Source organism: Pelodiscus sinensis, chromosome 8, assembly GCF_049634645.1.
Source record: "Pelodiscus sinensis isolate JC-2024 chromosome 8, ASM4963464v1, whole genome shotgun sequence".
NCBI lineage: Eukaryota > Metazoa > Chordata > Testudines > Trionychidae > Pelodiscus > Pelodiscus sinensis.
The window spans coordinates 33,961,929-33,984,238 of NC_134718.1; the positions used below are offsets into that span (position 1 = coordinate 33,961,929).

At 45.9% G+C, this 22,310-nt stretch overlaps 1 long non-coding RNA gene across 1 annotated transcript in view; it reads left to right on the forward strand.

Annotated features, from left to right (window-relative positions):
• LOC106732621 (uncharacterized) overlaps window positions 1-21,477 on the forward strand; it is a 36,851-nt gene extending 15,374 nt beyond the window's left edge. The window contains exons 3-4 of the long non-coding RNA XR_001368864.3: window positions 14,081-19,879; window positions 20,344-21,477. This is a non-coding gene — a long non-coding RNA (uncharacterized LOC106732621). The remainder of the gene's footprint in view (window positions 1-14,080; window positions 19,880-20,343) is intronic.
• The last annotated feature ends 833 nt before the right edge of the window (window positions 21,478-22,310 follow it).

Sequence of the window (22,310 nt, forward strand, 5' to 3'; positions counted from 1 at the left end):
TGTCTGTCTGATGGGTTGAACCCAAGCTTTGGATTTTAATATTACAGAGTTTTGGAGGAATTTGAAAGCTGGATTTGGTAGCTCAAGTCTGTAACTCTGTCACTAACTGCTTTTCCTGTTCTGTGCTGCTCTAAAAAATAAAACCAGAAAAAAATTTAGAACAGACAAACCTTGTTGATTTCAGTAATTCCTGACACTGTTTTGCCCAGTTTAGAATACAGTTTCACTGCTTAATGAACAAAAGCAGAAATAAACATGATGAAAAGAGAGAAAATAAACACACGAAATCATTATGCGATTTCCTAAATAGCTTCCTCTCTGTTCGTGCTTTGTGCTTCCTACAATATTCATGGCAAATTATCTGTTTGTGGTAAAAGGCACATTTTGGCTATTTATTACATGGATACACACACACACATGCATACTTCCTCACCTTTTATCTGCACAGATTGATAAAGATAATCTTTAATTTATTTCCTATAGTTGTCCTACTGCATGCCTTTGCCATTGACATTAATTTTCTGACCAATTTACATGCAGCATAACTTGATTGTTTTGTATCATTGAGTTTAGCCCTATCTCTGTAAACTTTTGAGACAGGGACTGTTGGCATAGATATTGCTCAGAATACTTGGAATCCCCTCCTCCACTTGTCTGTTATTTAAAGGCTCTTCTTCCTTGCCTTGTCTGCTTAGATATCTCCCTGCTCATTATTGCACATCTTAGAGATGGAGCCATATGTATAAAGCACAATCCTTCCCTGCAAGGTACTGAAATATTTAAAGAATGATCTTGGACATAGGAAAACCTCAGACCAGGCCTGTTGATGAGTGGGGGTGGGGGGAGTAGGGGAGGGCAAAAAGCGTCAATTGCCCCGGGGCCAAGTGATTCAAAGGTGGCTGGGACTCCAGCTACTACTGCAGTCACAGCTGGAACCCCAGTCCCTTTATATCACTATTGGAGCCCCATGCTGTGGGACGCAGGTGATGCTGTCTGTATGGCTATGTCTAGACTGCAAGCCTCTTTCGAAAGAGGCTCTTTCGAAAGATACTTTCAAAAGAGCCTCTTTTGAAAGAGAGCGTCTAGACTGCACGTTGAACTTTCGAAAAAGCGGCTTGCTTTTTCGAAAGAAAGCATCCAGTGAGTCTGGATGCTCTCTTTCGAAGAAGCCCTATTTACATTGAAGAACGCCTTCTTTCGAAAGAGGAACTTTTGAAAGAAGGCGTTCTTCCTCGAGAAATGAGGTTTACCGCCATCGAAAGAAAAGCCGCGTTCTTTCGATTTAATTTCGAAAGAACGCGGCTTGAGTCTGGACGCAGGGGAAGTTTTTTCGGAAAAAGGCTACTTTTCCCCCAAAAACCCCTGAGTCTGGACACAGCCTATGACACTGGGAAGGGGAAGGTGTGATCTGGGTGGCACTGAAGGCTGACTGCCCTGGCCCCACCCCTTATGCCCAAGGCCCTGCTCCTTTCAGGAGTGCAGATCTGCCCCTTCCATGCCCAGAGGCCCAGTGAGTCTGTTGGCTTGCCTGCCTCAGAGAAACATATTATTTGAGTCTCCTCACCTTACAGTTTCTGAAACTTTTGTTCTGTTGATTTTTACATGGCAATTTTTTGGTACATCCTCTTCTAGAAAATTCTCCCATGGAAGCCACAGTTGTATATGCGAGCCTGATGCCCATCCTAATACTGGCTCAGCTACCATCACTGAAAATGGATTGGATTTTTTCAGGCGAGAAATTTTACAAAAATGTCCTCACTGTTCTAACATTAGTTCACTTGTAATAGTGTTAAGGAGGTTTACTGAAAAATTGATAACTCCTTTCATTTTACCATAAAATTATAAAATAAATCATATGGAATATAAGTATTGTAAAGTACTTACATTTCAGGGTATAGTATATTGACCAGTATAAAAAAGTCATGGTCTGTATGAAACGTTACTGCTTTTTTTGTATCTTGCTTTAAAACCTTAATGCTAATAAACTTCTGCCTACCAACTATATTTTAAGTGTAAGCAGAGTCTGAACCACTGCAGCCAGCAAAAGGGGAGGGCAGCCCTGCATGTGGTTATGTTCACTCAAAGGATCCGACCAGGTGCCGTTCGCACCTTGACCTTCTGCTCACAAACAGGGAGGAACTAATAGGAGAAGTAGAGGTGAGTGACAACCTGGGAAGCAGTGATCATGAGATGGTAGATTTCAGAATCCTGACCAAACGAAGAAAAGAGAGTAGTAAAATACACACCGTGGACTTCAAAAAAGCAAATTTTGACTCCCTCAGCGACTGGATGGGCAGAATCCCCTGGGATGCTAACATGAAGGGGAAAGGGGTCCAAGACAACTGGCAGTATTTTAAAGAAGCCTTATTGAAGGCACAAAAAGAAACCATCCTGACACCTAGCAAGAGAGGCAAACATGGTAGGAGACCGGAATGGCTTACAGGGGAAATCCTTGGTGAACTGAAGCACAAAAAGGAAGCTTACAAAAAGTGGAAACTTAGACAAATGACCAGGGAAGGGTTTAAATGTATAGCTCGAGAATGCCGGGGGGTTATCAGGAAGGCGAAAACGCAAATGGAATTGCAACTGGCTAAGGATGTGAAGGATAACAAGAAAGGTTTCTACAGGCATGTTAACAAGAAGAAGGTGATCAGAGAGGGTGTGTGTCCCCTACTGGATGAAGGAGGTAACCTAGTGACAGATGATGTGGGGAAAGCTGAAGTACTCAATGCTTTCTTTGCCTCTGTATTCACGGACAAGGTGGGCTCCCAGACTAATGCGCTAAGTGACGCAAGATGGGATGAAAATGGACAGCCCTTGGTGGGTAAAGAACAGATCCAGCGATGTCATTATTCCCCTTTATTCGGCTCTGGTGAGGCCACATCTGGAGTATTGTATCCAGTTCTGGGCCTCCCACTACAAAAAGGATGTGGACGCATTGGAGAGGGTCCAGAGGAGGGCAACCAAAATGATTAGGGGGCTGGAGCATGTGACTTATGAGGAGAGGCTGAGGGACTTGGGTCTGTTTAGTCTGCAGAAGCAAAGAGTGAGGGGGGATTTAATAGCAGCCTTCAACTTCCTGAAGGGAGGTTCAATGAGGATGGAGAGAGGCTGTTCTCAGTAGTGACAGATGGTAGAACAAGGAGCAACGGTCTCAAGCTGTGGTGGGAGAGGTCCAGGTTGGATATTAGGAAAAATTATTTCACTAGGAGGGTAGTGAAGCACTGGAATGGGTTACCTAGGGAAGTAGTGGAGTCTCCATCCCTAGAGGTGTTTAAATCTCAGCTTGACAAAGCCCTGGCCGGGTTTATTTAGTTGGGATTGGTCCTGCCTAGAGCAGGGGGCTGGACTTGATGGCCTTCTGAGGTCTCTTCCAGCTGTATGGTTCTATGATTCTATGATTCTATGATTTAGCCCTGCAAGATAACTAACTGTTGATATGCAAATGTAGGTCATTCTGGAATGGGGAAGGAATCCGGCGTGTGAGCAATTCAGCCAGACCTAATGAATGGTCAATTGTTGGAATGGAATATGATGTATTGTAACTAATTTGGCTGTTGTGGAGTCACAAACCATGCTACCCCTAAATGTAGGAACTGTAAAATATGACACCAATGCTTGCAGGAGAGACACCATTATTGTAAAAGGTCTCCGATGAACAAACCTCCCCCTTCCAGATTTGAGTGGACTGAGTTGGGGGGAAGGGACTTGAGCCAGCCAGCTACATGTCCTCCAGGTGTGAGCTGTAAGACTGGTTCAGCCTGTTTCCTTTCCCCTCTGTTCTAAAGATAGACCTAAAGCAGATTCCATAAGGAGTCTTTACTTCAGTAGAAGCTGGAATCTTTTGGCCAGCCTAGGTGGTGGCTAAGAGCTGAAATCACGAAGGGTACGTCTACATTTGCTCCCTAGTTTGGACTAGGGTTGCAAATGCAGACGAGCGAAGTAGCTAATGAAGCCAGGATTTAAATATCCCGTGCTCCATTAGCATGATCTCACCGGCGCGCTAGTTCGAATCACAGCTGATTCAAAGCCCTTGGTTTGAACTAACGTTACTCCTCAAAAAATGGTTTTGGTTTGAGCTAACGCATTCCAGCGCGCGCTTCCTGGTTCGAATCAGCTGTGATTCGAACTAGTGTGCCGGCAAGATCATGCTAATGGAGCGCAGGATATTTAAATCCTGGCTTCATTAGCTACTTCGCTCGTCTGCATTTGCATCCCTAGTTCGAACTAGGAGCAAATGTAGATGGACTCTAAGAGCCCTAGTTTGGCCTGGAGCTAGACCCATAGCAACTGGCGGGTGGCTGGTAGGAGAAGCGGCAGGCAGCCAGCAGGGCAGCTGGCAGGAGCTTGTTGAAGGAACCCCACTAGACATTGAACCCAGCCCTTCTGGTTGCCGACTGGTACCAGCAGAAGGGTTACATAAGTATTGTGTCACCTAACCAGGTCTAATCCTCACAATGGATTAAAATGCTGACAGGACTTGATGGCCCAGGTACACTAGAGCTCTCAATGTTGCTATCACTGGCATAGCTGAACAAGGGTTAGCAAAAATGAGAGTTTTATATAATTTTTTTAGGGTGGTATGCAATGCTTTAGTGTGAATAGTTTTTTAAATGGTCTCAGGTACCACACACAAAGTCCTATGCTTACGTTAGCCTTTTGCATCAAGCAATGCTGCCCTACATGCCTTGCAATGAAAATCTCGAGTTGAGGTCTATATCATACGCTTGGATACTGATACCTCGAGTCATTACAATTAGGAATTATCCTGTCTTCAGCACACTGAAAAATTTTCTGTTTGAAGGAAACTGACTTATTACCCATGCCTTTGTCATCTGCTCTAGAGAGTGTCTGGCAGTGTTGTAAATATGAAAAAATAAAATTAGAAAAGTGGTGTTTTGCATCTGTGATCCATTCAACTTACAAATGAAGAACATTTTTTTCCAACTTTCTGATGGCATGAATAATTGGGCTCATGTCAAAATCTCCTGTCATAGTCAAACATCTTTCAAGATGCTGTACTTATAGATTGACAATATAGATGTTCATGATCCCAAAATGTTCTCATTAATGCTTGGATTCTATTCAGCTTATTAAAGTATGCAAAGCCACTTTTTCAGAAGAGTGTATTTTGCAAAAATGTAAAATTGGAGTGTGAAAGTACGGTTTTGTTTAATTCAAAGGTCAAATGGAAAAAAATCATTTCGGGTAGAACCAAAATTATTTTTTTTGCATTTTTTGGCAATTCATAAAAGTAAAATCATTTTGGGATAAACAAAACATTTAATTTTAGTCTGAATTTTTTAATTAAAATTTTTAAAATTGAAGCAGCATCTAAAATGAAATCATTTCAAGTTTGAATGCAAAATATCAAAATATCAAACCAAACTTTTAAAAATATCTTTTGGCTTTATTCATTAAAACATAATTTGTGATTTTGACAAATTCACAAATTGTTTTGGTTAACCCACTTGTGCATTTTTGGGAAGCTATTCAGAGACTTGACATGACTGACATCAGCACTGGCACCTCCCTTTCCCTGGCCATTGTGTGAAAGCAGCAGCAGTACTTTCCTCTGTCCCTTCTCTCTCCCACCCCCACTTTTATTCTGGGTATGCGTCTGGGATGTGAGACACCTAGGTTTGAATCCCTGCTCTGGAAGAGCTCTGAAATCGAATATTTATTGATGAATAAGACATTCTGACATTTCAAATTTGATTGGACCAACTGATTTTTTTAAAAAACTTTTTTGAAACTATTGCCAAACAAACAAACAAAAATCAGTTATTTTCCCACCTATGCTTTTGGATGCATTCATGGAGTTTCCAGAATATGTTCATTTGAGTAAACAGATTCATTGTCATGTAAGGACAAAAGCAAGGAGAGTTCGCTATCTGTGTCATCTTCCGTCCTCATTTGTCTTCAGAGAGCTCTTCAGGGAATCAATGATTGTTACTGCTACAGGCTGATTCAGTTCCAGTGCTTTTTAAGGTCAGAATAAATCCTTCTATACCCAATATGCTCTCAAAAATCATGTTGTACCGGTAAAAATAGCAGTACTAGAGTTTTCTCTTTCATTAGTGATCCTAGCCACAAATCGTGTCTTGAATCTACAAAAGATCCTCCTCAACCACCTGTCATGGAGGTAATGTTACCATTATTTTCTCTTTGAAATAGTGACAAGATTGAATATACATTACTGCTCTGCATCTTTTGAACATATAGCGTCAACCACAGAATGAGTAGAATGACAGATACCAGATAGTTTACATTCATGTCCTGCAAGAACACACTTTGGGAAGAATCAGATACTGTAGCCAGACAGGAACCCCCTTGTAACATCCATTTTTGCTTGCCTGGAGCATACAGGGCACACAGAGCAGAAGGCCCAGGCTGTGTGACCGTGAATGGCTGTAAACAGAGATACGCCAATTGCTGACCAAGAGGCTGCCAAGGAGTGCCCTTGACTCAAACCCATATTGATACGAACACACATCCATCCGCGGGGGGAGGAATCTCTCGCCCAGTAAAAAAATGTCTAGTGCTCACAATTTAGTTATCTCTCTTGCAAGTGTAAATTAACTTGAAACTTGCTTGTAAGAACTGGCGCCACAAAACGGACCAGTAGAATTCGGCATCTTAGATAAGAAAGAGAATACGGGCCCCCAGGGGTATAAAGATAGGTCCAGCAGCGCATTTTCTCTGAGTGTCAATCTACCATCTATCTGCTGGTCGGGTTTGGTGTTTGATCTCCCGAGGTTCCAAGGGGACGCCCACCTCGTATTCGTCTTTCCTAGGAATTGAGAGACCGGCCCTGGCCTGACACGCTGGAGTCGAGAGGCACAGAAAGGGGTAAAAATTGTACCTGGATGTGGTCCTTTGTTTAAGTATATATATACATAGACTTAGAGCTCTTTAAAGATTAAGCTGTCACTTGGTACCATTATTTCTATTTTCTATCTTTATTTTCTTTGTAACCATTTTTTAAAATCTGTATTTGTTAGCATTTAAGAAATAGAGCAATAGCCATTGTAACCATATGCTTTTATAAGTCTTTTAATAAACCTGTAACTGTTTAAGCTTTAACCTGACTCCTTCAGTTGCTGTAACAGAACCAAGCACAATTTAAAAGAACTTCAGCCGGTCATAAAAGGGACAGACATAGGGAGAGCTTGGGCGTTTGGATCTGTGTCACTCCCAGGTGACAAGATCCGTTGGGGCACCTTTCCAGCCTTTCCCAGGCTGCCCGCTGCGAAGGAACCCCTGTGTTCTAGCAGTTAAAATCTAAGGTGTAATAAGCTCTTTCTATATAACGGGGCGTCTGTTGGCCTGCTGGCCACCCTCTGCGACGGGACCCCGGTCCTAGCAGTAAAGACACGGACGTTAAACCTTTTCTCGGAAGCATACACACACACACTGCCCTGACCGTCGGCTGACAGAATTGGCGTAGTCGGCAGGATTGTGCTATTGGTTCAAATACAGCAGCATGAAGCCAGTCACGATTGACATGGATTTTAACTGTATAGAAAAGGAGTTTGCCCGAGAGGGATGGGGCAACCCTAAGTGGGATAAAGAGATGTTAAGGAAAGGCGCTTGCATCTGGCTGTTAAAGGGTGTGTGGCAAGCAGCCTGCTCTAGCTACTGGAACTTAGAAACAGAGCTGATAAAGGTGCAGAGAGAGAGATACAAACTCTGGGAGCAATGCCAGAACCTGGATACCCAGGTGTGAACCCTAAATAAGGACATGGAGCACCTTCAGGAACGGCTCCTCCTGAGGCTAGAGAGGGGAAGGAGAAAGTAATTAATGGAGAAAAATGAGCTTTTGGAGCTGGCTTTAAAACTTTGCTGGCTCAAACCCCCGCTCTCCCGCCTTCCACTGTAACCAAGATAATACAGTACCGCATTCCAGCCAAAGCTATGGCTCCGGTCTGTGAACTAATTAAAGATCTGGAAAAACGGGGAATCTTAATTTGTACCTACTCCCCGTATAATTTGCTCAGGAAGCATGCTCGCTGGAAATGAGTCCCCCCCCCCATGAGGAAGCTCTGAGAGACAGCTGATAATGAGATACGCACTTATCAGTCTATGGGTCCGATTCACCTGAATGCCCCATTTCATTTGTACCTTACTGTGGGAAACACAGAGATGTCCTATGCCTTATGGCAAGAAGGAGAAACTGTACCCCGCCGCCCCATACAGTTTGGCTCGAAGTTATGGCAGAGGTCACAGTTAAATTACACGCTTTATGAAAAGTGCTTTTGACAGCCTACACAGCACTAAGGGAAACAGAGGAGCTAACCCAAGCTCAAGCCATAACACTTCACACTCCTCTCCCAATCATTAAGCCCATATTGGAAGGAAAGGAGTTGCCACCGGGAATAGCCCAAAGGAAAATGACTGTCCAAAGAATGAGCTCTATATACTGTCACTTTATTTTGTAGGTTTCAAATGAACTAGTTTTATTTTGTTTTGGATTATGTCCTCTTGCTTAAAATTGCAAACAGACAATGCACAAATTGGTTAGTGCTTCTGTTAGGCATTCAACTTTTAAGGTTAAATTTGCTCTCTAAGAAAACCAAGTTATTGTTTTAAGAAATTCAAACTCTGAAACTTCATTGTGTCTATGTTCAAGGCTGAGTTGATAACACTTTTAGCTTGCTCTCAGATCCAAGGTTGTAAGTGGGTGCAGACTGCCTGTCTGTTCTGAAGAGGTTTGAAACCAACTGTCCCTCATAAGTAAGCCTGTAACATTGTACATATGATTCTTTTCAGGAAAATAAAAGCTTTTTGCTTGCAGGAACAGTAACTGGCCAACCAACACCTTGTGCTAAGGAAAAGCACTATAGCTTTACACATTAAGCCTGATCTGTGGTACAAGAGGGAAACTGAGGCATGCCACTGTTGGGGAAGGCTAGCAACTCTAGAGGTAATTCGAGGGAGTGGAAGGTCACGAGTACCGATGAAGTGCCCTTGTTCTCGTAAAGTTATAGCTCACTCGCCCATGGAAGTGGTAAGGAACTAGCTGTAACCGATTCCCCTAGCAGATCTTAGGCAGTATTTTAAGTTATAATAGACCACCCCGACGGGGGTAGAAATGTTTTCTTGTCTTTCAGATCATCAGAAAGCGCTGGTGCCAGCTGAAGAAAAACAACAAACAACAACGACAAAAAAACCATGGTTCTGTGTCATGACACAATAAGTTTGTGTTCTATCCAAGTTTGTCTTGTGTGTCTTAATTGTAACACGAATTAAAAATATTGTTGTGTGTAAGATATTGTTTTAATGAAAGGATACTCTGAGTAAAGCAGAAGCATGAATTTAAACCAACAAAATTAATAATTGGGCCCAATCAATTGGCAACTGTAAACTTAGTCAATTGGCAACTTTAAACTTTAGTGAAAGGATGATAGTTTAGTAATTGTTTAGGCTAGGAGAATGTTAACAATGTCTCCACAGGTGAATAAAGAAGAAACTGGAAAGAAGCAAGGAGTGCATCACGTGAACAAAAAAACTGGGAGTGAGGTACCAGCCCTCTCCCCCACCAGATTAGTTTTGCTTTAATAGCTCTAGAGCGCCAGAGATAATAAAAAATCTATAAGAAACAACACAGGCAAGTGGGACATCAGCATATTTAAGTAAAGATGCCCACAACAATGAGGAAACTAGTAACCTCACCATTGCAATAACAGCTACTTGCCCTGCTACTCACTGGTGCCTGATGCCTTAAAAGGCCTCAAGAATTATAGAATTGCATGAGTTATCAGTTAAACATCTGTGAACCATGCTTGGTCCTATAAGAAGAAACAGTGACTCTAGTCAACGTAACCTCCTTCAAGTCACATATATAGAACAAATACACGCTAATGGCAATGAGAATACACGGCCTTGGGCCGCCCCTCATTCACACAGAATCATTTTGTTTATTGTAACAACATGAACACTACGAGGACAAAGAATACACAGTCCTCTGAGTTAAAGTTTGTGTAGAATTTTGTGGGAAAGAAGCTAAACACTGACATCAGGCCACTGAAGTTGGACCTACTGACTCCCACTGGGGCTTACCACTTAAAGCCCAGACAAGGTAACCCCTGAGGCATGGCTGTCATTTGTTAAACAATGGCCATTGCTAACTTGCTTTTATTTAGATATTATTAACCAAGACCTTGAGGACAAAATAAAAGCCTCCTAATTGTGAATTGTGCCCTGAACAGACCCCTGTCCCAGAACCAGGACAACTGTCACTAGTCCTTACCTTAGTGATGTTCCACACTGGTATAGACCAGCTGTGTGCTAGACTGGCTAATCAAATTGGCAAGTGCCTAATTAGGCAACGACGGGGCTTAACAGATACAATCGCAGATTAGTTTGAGCCTGGAAACTCTGTCAGCAACACTTATGCCATAGCCCAGAAATTGTATAGAATACAGGCTGGTAGATGCAGTAATATCCAGTGCCTGTAAAGGCCTACACACCAGCCAAGCCAACCAAGTGATCCTAGATAGTTTGAAGGATCTGTCCAGCTCTGTGTCCACTTCACTAGATCTAACCAGATATTTGGACCAGAGACTGATTAGATTGTTAATTAATGGAATTAAATTAAATTAGGAAGCCAGTATTGAAGAATAGAATAGCTTTGACCACCCAGCCCTTATGGTGGTGAGTCCCCATCTCCCCCGTGCCTACCCATGGGAGTGGGGAAGTAAAGAATCCATGAGGACCCAAAGGCCCATAGATGGCAAATAAAAAAACAGATTAGATACTGTGGTGCAAAGATTAAACAATCGGCAGACCCCTACGGGCAGTCCGATCAGTAAGAGATTTCTTCCCTACAGGGAGAACCTCTCCTAGCCACACTGTGCCACTCAAAGATTCTAAATATGCACCTGAAGACACTGTAGTAATCAAACACCCCAGTTTAAGAATGCAAACCTACGTACTGCACTCCTACAAGGGAAAAGGAGTCTGGACCACTGCAGATGCTGGGCTAACACCAATAACCACTACTGAGGCTTGGATTGTATCCAAGACCGGCGAACTTTTTTGTTTTATTACAGGAAACTGAGGCAATGGCCCTGAACAGTGCTCCAGTGGGATGTATCCCTCCCAGCGCTGGTGTGGATCCAGGAAACCATCATGAACTTTTTGTATATATACGGCTTGCTGTTGCAGTGCTTGCAATCGCTGTTGTTATAGACTGAACTATAGAAAAAGAAACCTAAGCTGAAGCAAGACATGGTACTCCAACTCGCCATGGTCTTCTTCCTCATCCCAACTGCTACTGCTGTACCAGAACACCTTACTTAACTCCTCTACTGGACTGAGAATCGAGTTTGTCCCTCTCAGCCCAAAACAACTGATGGAACAAGAGTGACATCTTCCAATGGAGACCGGTATGGTTCGATAACAGCGACCACCGCAATCCTCAAAATAACTTTGGGGGGAGGCAAAGGAAGTGGCAATGGATGGTATAGGGTAAGACATGCTGTAACTAAGAATGTAAACATCTCATGGCTAAATTGTTTAGCCCAAGAGCTAGAATTTTCCCTAACTCCATTTTTTTTACACTCTGTTATAACCACTGCTCTAACCACTGTAATTTTTGTAATCATTTTCTGCATAGCTCTATGTATTGTGCAATGCCTAGTTAAAGCAGCTACCTTTTTTGTGCACATTCGATATACAGCACTAGGAAAGGACCCTAGCCAATTCCTAGATCCTGAACCTTCTATTCCGGCCATCGGGCACTTCTAGATTCCCCCAAGGTGGGCAAGAGGTGCTGGTATCACCGCCATCTTGTATCCTGGGATGTGGTGTGTCGTATCAGGGGGTGGAATGTAGCCAGACAGGAACCCCCTTGTAACATCCATTTTTGCTTGCCTGGAGCATACAGGGCACACAGAGCAGAAGGCCCAGGCTGTGTGACCGTGAATGGCTGTAAACAGAGATACGCCAATTGCTGACCAAGAGGCTGCCAAGGAGTGCCCTTGACTCAAACCCATATTGATACGAACACACATCCATCCGCGGGGGGAGGAATCTCTCGCCCAGTAAAAAAATGTCTAGTGCTCACAATTTAGTTATCTCTCTTGCAAGTGTAAATTAACTTGAAACTTGCTTGTAAGAACTGGCGCCACAAAACGGACCAGTAGAATTCGGCATCTTAGATAAGAAAGAGAATACGGGCCCCCAGGGGTATAAAGATAGGTCCAGCAGCGCATTTTCTCTGAGTGTCAATCTACCATCTATCTGCTGGTCGGGTTTGGTGTTTGATCTCCCGAGGTTCCAAGGGGACGCCCACCTCGTATTCGTCTTTCCTAGGAATTGAGAGACCGGCCCTGGCCTGACACGCTGGAGTCGAGAGGCACAGAAAGGGGTAAAAATTGTACCTGGATGTGGTCCTTTGTTTAAGTATATATATACATAGACTTAGAGCTCTTTAAAGATTAAGCTGTCACTTGGTACCATTATTTCTATTTTCTATCTTTATTTTCTTTGTAACCATTTTTTAAAATCTGTATTTGTTAGCATTTAAGAAATAGAGCAATAGCCATTGTAACCATATGCTTTTATAAGTCTTTTAATAAACCTGTAACTGTTTAAGCTTTAACCTGACTCCTTCAGTTGCTGTAACAGAACCAAGCACAATTTAAAAGAACTTCAGCCGGTCATAAAAGGGACAGACATAGGGAGAGCTTGGGCGTTTGGATCTGTGTCACTCCCAGGTGACAAGATCCGTTGGGGCACCTTTCCAGCCTTTCCCAGGCTGCCCGCTGCGAAGGAACCCCTGTGTTCTAGCAGTTAAAATCTAAGGTGTAATAAGCTCTTTCTATATAACGGGGCGTCTGTTGGCCTGCTGGCCACCCTCTGCGACGGGACCCCGGTCCTAGCAGTAAAGACACGGACGTTAAACCTTTTCTCGGAAGCATACACACACACACTGCCCTGACCGTCGGCTGACAGATACTCTTTACCACTGCTCATTATAAGCCCACACTGCATGTGACAGCTACAGGCCTGCCAACACAGAGCCAGCAGTCACTGACCCTGACACTGACCCTGACCCAGTGGCCCCAATATGAGCCGGGCAGTCAGATCCAGCCAGAACCTCCACCGCCCAGTCCCCCAGCTCCCAAGAGCCAGCCAGGGGCCGGAGAAGGTGGGTGCCTTCCTGTACTAGTGCGGCGATCATGGTCCTCATTGAGGTTTGGGGGGAGGCCTCCAACGTCCATGATCTCCGCACTAGAAGGAGGAATGTGTCCGTCTATAGCTGCATAGCTGCCACCATGGCCACAAAAGGCCACATGTGCACCCAAGAACAGGTGCGCATGAAAATTAAAGAATTGCGGCAGGGATATGCCAGGGCCACATGGGGCAGCTCCCCAACAGGGGCACACACCTGTCCCTATTTTGAGGCCCTGGACCGCATCTTGGAGGGTGGGACAGTCCATGGCAGCCCAGGGGGCAGCGAGCCGGGAGCAGAGGGCCCTGACCAGGGCATAGAGGAGGAGCCTTCACGGTGCTTGCCAAGTCCCAGCAGCCGACTCACCAGGGTCATCCAGGGAGGCCACAACATGTGAGTGCCATCACTGTCCCCTTACGGGGGAGAGAAGGCAGAGAGGGAGACCAGGGACTGCAAGCGTGGGCCTTGCTTACCACGGATGACGCAGCAATCTGTGAACATGCGAGCATGTGCCGTGCCACCCCTGGGAAGGTGGCTCCAGCAGGCTGCAACACAGGGGCCTTTGCCTGTTAGCCACACGTGTGTGTGAAGAGATATGACATGCTCCTGACCCCAGGGTGGGACACAGCAGGATGTCTTCCCTTCACAAGCCCCCTCTACACAGAGGCAGGGGACATCTCCCCCCCACCTCAGCAACACTATAGACAGCACAGTGGCATAGGTGCGGTCTTGGAGCAGCTCCCACTCCAGGGGATAGCTGGACAATCTGACCATTGCCTCTGTGCTAGCACATCGGCTCTTATGGTGCAGGGAACTGTCATCCTCACCTTGCACAGGGGGGCTGGGCTTCACCCACTGTGTCCCCAGGGAGAACTGACCACTTCTCTTGTTTCTCCACAGCCGCACCAGCTGCACGTGCAGGGGGCACCACCCCACCCGGGACATGCTCCCGCACATGAAGGCTCTGCAGAAGGACCAGCTGAACACTGGAGGGGTACCGATAGCAGCACCTGGGAGCACTGCAAGCCCCTGCACCGCACCCTAGACCGCTGGGTGGAACTAGATTTGGAGCTCCGGCGGCAGCAGCTTGCATAGGGTCACGCCATCTGTGCCCATCTGCAGACTCTGGTGCAGAGCGTGCTGCCTCCTGCTGCTCCAGCACCTGCTGCCTCCCCAGCTACCGCTCTTCCTCCCACTACTTCTCCCCTCCTACTTCTCCCTCCTCAACCTCCTCCTCAATCTCCACACCCCCCACCTCACCCTCCACACCCTCCTCCCCATCCCCCCAGGGACGCTGAGGCCCCCAGATCCACAGTGCTGGGAGAAAGTTGGCCCGGTAAGTTCCCCACCCCTGAGCTTCCCCTCCCCCTTCTTCCCCTAGCTTCCCCCTTCCAGCTCCCTCCTCCCAGGTTTCTCCCTCCCCTCTCCTGCCTCCTTTCCCCAGTCTCCCCAAAGTTTCATCTGCCCCCCAGTTTTGTTAAATAAAGACTGCTTAAGAAAAAAACATGTTTTTTATTTTACATTAGGAAGTACAGTGGGGGGAAGAGAGGTTAGTGGAAGGTCATGAGGGTGGAATGAGGCACAAGCCTCCAGTGGGGCAGACCAGGGAGGTTCTTAGTGCTCCGCAGGGTGGAAGCTCTCCAGCAAGGCCTCCCGTATCCTGACAGCCCCCCAATGGGCCTCCCGGCTGGCAGCCATGTGGGGCTACATGTACAGGCCAGCCAAGGCCTCCCCCTTTTGCTCACACAAGTTGTGCAGCACACAGCACACTGCCATCACGTGCAGAATATTCCGCTCGGAGAGGTTGAGGCGGGTGGGGATGCATCTAAAATGGGCCTTCAGCCGGCTGAATGCACCCTCCACCACGATGTGGGCCCTGCTGAGCCTAGCGTTAAAGGCTTGTCGGGAGGGGTTGAAGTGTCCCATGTAGGGCTTCATGAACCAGGCTTGTAGGGGTAGGCCGCATCCCCCACCAGGCAGACAGGCATGTCCACATCCCTGACCCTGATGTGGCAGTTGGGGAAGAAGGTCCCGGCGTGCAGCCTCTGGCACATGGAGGAGTTGCGGTACACCCGTGCGTCATGTGCTTTGCCGGACCAGCCCACATGAATGTCCACGAACTGCTCCCAGTGGTCAGACACAGCCTGCAGGATGACTGAGAAGTATCCCTTCTGGTTTATGTAGAGGGAGGCCTGGTGTTCTGGGGCACGGATGGGGATGTGCATCCCGTCGATTGCCCCCCACAGTTGGGGAAGCCCAGGGTGCCAAACTCCTCGATGACCTCATCCACATCAGTGAGGCAGATAACTCTGTGGAACAGCACTCTATTGATGGCCTTGACCACCTGCAGAGGGACACAGAAAACTACCGAGAGTCACTGGGGTTCCCCACCACTGCCTCGCGCCCCCACTCCCTAGGAGCAATCCCCTCTCCCTGCAATCCTGGCCACCGCGTTCTGGGACAGAACAAACCCTCCCATGAAGGGGACTTGCACCCCTTCCGCCCCTTTTCCCTGGTGCAGCCCATCCACTCCTTGCTCCCCTGGCACAATGGCGGGAGACTGCCATACCTGGATGAGCACTGCTCTGACTGTGGATTTCTCCATGCCGAACTGGTTGCTGACGGATCAGTAGCTATCCGGTGTGGAGAGCTTCCGTAGGGCGATGGCCACACGCTTGTGGAGGGGAATGGCCATCATGTGCATGTCCCGTCACTGCAGAACAGGGGTGAGCCTCTCACACAGCTCGAGGAAGGCGTCCTTCTTCATCATGAAGTTCTGGGTCCACTGTTGATCTCCCCAGTGCTCCAGGATGATGCGGTCCCACCAGTTGCTGCTGGTGTCCAGGTGCTAGATACGGCGGGGCATGCTGGCATCCGGCCGCTGCTCCTCCACAGCCCCCAGGGGGGGTCCAGAAGAGGACCTGGGGGTTGAGCTGCTGCAGCTGGTGCCAGGCAGTGACCAGGACTTGCTGCCAGGCTTGCAGCAAAACATCCAAAAAAAGCACCAGAGTGCCCAGGGGCAGCTCTGGCTCCATGGTGCTGAGTGCTATGGTGTCCTGAGTGAGGGCAACCTATCAGCCAGAGAGAAAAACACTTTTCTGTTTTTCAGCGAGGTAGGCAAGCAATCAGGGAAAACTGAGAACTGGATGATGCCCTGCCGGAACTGGTTTCAGCTGGCCTTAAATGCGATTCAGTGTCCAATCAGTGTGGACACGCTATTTCAATTTAGCAAAAAGCTATTTTGAATCGCATTTTGTGTATAGAAGTGTTATTTCAAAATAACTTTTTTTGAATTAACTATTTTGAATTAAGATATTTTGAAATAACGCTGTAGTGTACACATACCCAAAGGCTTCCTATGGATGAGGCTGGGACAGAGCTAGTTACCTTTGGAAAATTTGTTAAATCAATTTTTGAATTAATTATATTGTATAACAGCTGAGGGCATGATTTCCCCCTCCCCCAAGTTAGTATATTTTTGTACTTTGTTTGGAGTAAGATGAAAATCAGGCATTATCTTGTATCAGATCATGTCAGTTCTTCCTACATTCCAGCCTCCCAGACTTCACTTCCACTGACTAGCAAACTTATTTTGCTGCAATACACATCAGTTCAGTCTTTGAAACAGTAAGTTCTTTCCCTAAAGGAGCTTGCAATGTTAATATTTCAATATTATCAGCTATAGACAAGTGCTGATTGAAATTTTACTTTTTACAGTAAAGATTATCTTGTAGTGTATTCTTGTGACAGAAATGACTCTCAGGAATTTGACTCTCTGCAGATCAATGCAGATTAAAATCCCTGAATCTTTCCCTCAAGCCAGATTCAAGGCTGAGATATCAGAGTCTTGAGTCCATTTTGATTTATAACATACTGAATGGTAAAGCAGATCAATTCCTCTCTGACGGGTAATAATTATAGTTAAACAGACATTTCCTAAAATGCAAATGAATGTTTTTGCCTGAAATAATGAATTTTCTTTTTTTTTAATTTAAAATTGTTCAAATCTTCATCCCTCCATTAACAGTTGTTACAGTTTTAACTGTTTACTTGAATCTTTCATTTTCTATATTTCCTCCAGGGCTAGTCATAAAACCAAGTTAATGTCATTGCAAAAGATTTTCCTCTTATCCCACTTTAATATCATGTAACTCCTAGTCCATCCTGTTGAGAAAAGTAACCACCTATAGCCACAACAAATTGAGTATCATTTTCAAATAGGGCAGCTATTTAAGTGATAATCCCATGGTAGAAGAGGATGTATGAGGCAATAAACTTCTCCACATTTCGTAAAGATAGAACCTTGTAGCCCAACAGTTTGTGCCTGCAGGAGATACTTCTCAGTGAATGGCAGAACCAACTTCTTTCGGAATATTTTTATTCTATGACAAAGAAAATAATCAGAGATTTTTTTTTAACTTTTATTGTTTACTCAATTCTGTGGGTTGATGAAACAGAGAAAATGGCAGGCATCATAGCACAGCATAGCAAAAGGATTTGAACTGTACTTAAATTCCAGTGATCAGAGAACAGCATTTGGAAGCCATTTGGTTTTGGGTAGGGGTGACAACTGTTTAATCACGCACACCCAAACACCTTTGTCCTGCCCCCTGCCCTGCCCTGCTGACTCCATTCCCCCAACCCTCCTTTGCTCGCTCTCCCTCATCTTCACTCATTATCACCAGGCTGGGGCAGGGAATTGGGGTGTAGGAAAGGGCACAGGTTGCAAGCTCAGGAAAGGAGTTGGGGTGTGGGAGGGAGCTTTGGGATGGGGCAGGAGGTTGGTGTAGGGGCGGCGGTGAGGGGTGCAGACTCTGGCCAGCCGGTGATTATCTTGGGAGGCTTCCATTTGGCAGCACTCTGAGGCTAAAGTAGGCTCCCTGCCTGACCTGCCATGCATAGCCATGCACAGCTCCCAGAAGTGGATAGCACATCCGTATGGTGGTGGTGGGTGGAACGTGACTGTCTGTGCTGCCCCTCTCTACAGACACCAACCCTGTATTGCCCTATTCCTGGCCAGTGGAAGCTGTGGATTCAGCACTTGGGGTGGAGGCAGCATGTGGAGTACTTTGGGCCCTCTGCCTAGGGGCTGGAGGGATGTGCCAGCTGTTTCTGAAGTGGCATGGGGTCATGGCAGGCCTAGCCCTGCTGCACCCCTAGACTTCAGTATGCCCTGTGTCCTGTAGAGAGCTGAAGGTAGAAGCACAAGTTTAAAAGAGGTGAGCAGGATGGGGAATGTTGCAGTATTCATCCTCAGATGAGCACTCTGCTCCTCAGAGGAAGAAAGCCTAAGAGAAGGACAATGTAGCATCCCTTGTGCTCCCTCTTATTGAGAAGTATGTGTTTGAAGAATTGAGAGTAGTAAGAGTAGAATGAACTTGTTAATTTACATAAATAACAAGTAAATATATATGTAGATAAATATTTGACTTAATTTTTTTGAATATGTATGATATATTTAGTCCTTCCCTCCCATTAGCCTTTGGCCCCTCATAACCTTAAACCAACCCTGCCTCTACGTACACCAGTGCAGCCCCAATGATGAGAACTGTGAAGTTGAAGAAAGGGCAGAAACTGGCATGCTCTGATGACACATAAACCAGAAAGAACAGAGTCTGATTTAACGATTACAACATTTGCTGAGCAGGCACTTAGGAAAAAACTTCTTGTAAACTGAGCAAAGTGTGAGTAGGAAGTAACTGTAGCACAGCAAACATGAAATCCCAGTCACTTTTCAGAGTAAATCTACATTCTAATTACTTGGAAAACATTGTTTACATATCCCAACAAGTGATACTTTGAGAATTAATAGGGATCTGGGAAGGCAATACAATAGTGTAGGGGGTCTGGCCTGTGCAGGCATTGTCCTTTGAACATGTTTTTCCCCCTTCGTTCTTGCAGCCTAGAAAGATAGAGAAGCATGTAGTTGTACTTTTGTCTCTTGGGCTATGTCTAGACTGCCGAGAAAAGTTGGAAAAAGATTGTGAACCACAATTTGTGTATCTTTTCCCACTTTTTTTCTGAAAGAGGCTTTTCCAAAATGTGGCCAGTCTACATGGGGCCAAATTTTGGAAAAAGGTCCTCTTTCGGAACATCCTTTATTCCTTGGACATGGCAGAGCTTTCTCCGTTATCCCAGAAAAGCTCTGTAGTCTAGACATAGCCTTGCTTATTCTCACTTGTTCTGTAAAAATACTTTCAGGGTCACATCCTTTGTTATCTCTGTAACCTGCTGATTTGGGAAGTATATAATGTAGAAAAGTGCTCATCTAACTGAAATAGTAAACGGGGCAGGTATAATAATATGTATTACTGCCTATTAATATTCATTGTATAGGAGTTAACATTACTAAATAAGGATTTAGGGAAAGTAGTGATGGACGTGTGAATTAACATACTAAAATGGATAAAGGAGTGTAACTGTTGCCATATTATTGCTCACTCGGAATGTTGTGTTTGGGGTCTGAGGTAGAATGAGTATCTGCAATAAAGAGGTCCATATTCTCCATCCACTCCTGGGTATCCTGTTTCTTGTTTCTTCTCTAACATCGCTGAGAGGATGGGGGGGAGGGACCTAATATATTAGTATCTGCAGCCAAATCTACATTCAAAATACCACAAGAGGATGGAGGTAATGCCAAATTTCTCCTCTAAGCACACTACCCTGTAGTTTCACAGGGTAGCCTGAGATGAGGAAGTGGTCTGTGAAAGTAGAAAGAATTATACTGTAAGAAAAAGATGAATTGTGCTGTAATAATGGAATAAGTTGAAGGAATTCTGTTTGTCTTTTTAAGAGGAAGAAGAAAAGTATGTTAATGTTGATTGTAGGTATGCAGATCAAGGTGCTAGCCAATTTGGGCCTGAGTTTAACAGGAAAAGAAACATTAAGTGTTAGGAAACAATTCCAGATAATCAGGGAGATATAGCCAGGAGATTGCTGTGTGCTTAATATTGAAATGAAGAGTACTTGAGTAGCCTCACACTAATTATGTGAAGTTTTGCCCCCCTTTTAATCCTGTTAATTTTGGCTTCCTTTTGACTGTATAAAATCAAGGGGTTTGAACCTTGTAGGGTACTCACATTTTCTCCATGCATTTTAGCAAAGCTTTGCTGAAATAAACAGAGCAGTCTGCCAAATCTGTGAGTCCTGTCTGACTTTGACAGGTCCAATAGACTTGCTTCTGACATCTTTCCCCATCCCTTTGGTGTATCTAGAATTCATTCCAGCACAGGGGAGCCTGTGTAGAGGAGAGGAAAAGGAAGCTTACAATTAAGATAGCCTCATCTCCGTAAAGAACTTCTGGAATCTAATCATTGCTTTTGCAAGTTGTGGCACTGTGAGCACAAGCTAAAACTGATGGGAGCCATCTTATTCCCAAACCAGTGGTTTTCAAACTTTTTTTCTCATGACCCAGTTGAAGAAAATCACTGATGCCTGTGACCCAACATAATGTAACTAGAGTGTGGGCTTCAGGACGGGGCTCAAGACGAGAGCTTTGAGGTACAGGAGGGGGCTCTGGCTTTGGGGGTGGGCGTCATGGCTGGAACAGGGGCTTACCCTTGAGTGTCTCCCAGTCAACAAAGCAGTGGGGGTGCTAAGGCAACCTTTCTGCCTCTCCTGGCACTGCAGACCATGCTGCACTCTAGAAGCAGCCAGCAGCAGGTTCCCAGCCAATGGGAGTGCAGAGCCAGTGCTCAGGGCAGGGGCAGGAATAGTGCATGGAGCCCTTGTTCTCTTTTTCCCACACCCTAACCTAGGAACTGGGCCTGCTGCTGACTACTTCTGGGACTCATCACAGTTTGCAGTGCTAGGACAGGCAGGTATCCTGCCTTAGCACCTCCCACTAGTCACCTGATCACCCTGAGCAATGAAACCCAGTGCCTGACATTCCACGACTCAGTACTGGATCATGACTTGTAGTTTGGCCTAACCTCTACTCCCATTGAAGCCAGGAGTAAAATTCCTATTGATTTCAATGAGATGAGAGTTAGTGTAGTGCTGAGCACTTTAAAAAATCCTATCCTATCTCACTATATATTTATATAACACAATATGAACACACACAGGTACATTCTCAGCTAGACCTTTCTCTTTTCTCTCCATATGTGTGCATGTACAATTAGAATCTGATACTTTTGCTTTCACTTTCAAAGTTAGCATCTGTTGCAAATGCAAGTGAGCACTGTACTGTCAAATTTGCATACAATATAGTTAGCATTTGTACTGCATTGCCTACTCTTCCACTGAGTTTTAAAGTTGCAGACATTTACACTTGTGCACACAACATAGACCCATGGTCACCAACCAGTAGATCGCGAGCTACCGATAGATCTCAGGGGCTCTAAGAGTAGCTCTTGAACCCTCTCTGAACTGCGTGCCTGCGCAGTACATTTACATTAGATTTCCTCATTTGAGGAGCAGCTACTCACCGAGCAACAACACAGGTGAGGAGCTGTGAGGAATGGTGGGAGCTGGGAGGTCGGGAGGGCTGAAACACCCCAGCAAGCTGACTGTGGCTTTCAGCTGAAAGAGGCTGCCCTGCGCTCCAGCTGATCGGCGGCTTCTCCTCTGCGCCTGCCCACGTGGAGCGTGGTGCACCCTGGCTGAGCGCCATGGCCAGCTGGCCGGGCAGCCACTTTTCTTCTCTCCAGCCCGGCTGCTCTGTGCTCCGCCCAGGGAGGCTGCATCTAGCTCCAGCTGTGCTGGAGCAAGCTTCCCGGGCTGAGTGCAGGGCAGCCGGGTGGGAGCAAAGAGAAGCAGCTGTATGGCCAGCTGGCCGTGGTGCTCAGCACGGGTGCACCACGCTCCACGTGGGCAGGCGCAGAGGGGAAGCCGTCCGATCAGCTGGAGTGTGGTTCAGCCTCCTCCGGGTCGAAGGCCACAGCCAGCTGGCCAGCCAGCTTCTCCTCTGCACCAGCCCACGTGGAGCTTGGTGTACCCTGGTTGAGCACCATGGCCAGCTGGCCAGGAAGCCGCTTCTCTTCGCTCCCGCCTGGCTGCCCTGCGCTCAGCCCGGGAAGCTTGCTGTTAGTGTGAGTATCCCAACACTGTCCAGCCTGGAGCCCCCTCCCCAAGCCAGTGTCCCCTTCTCCACCTCCTCCTGCATCCAGATTTCCTCCCAGAGCTTGCA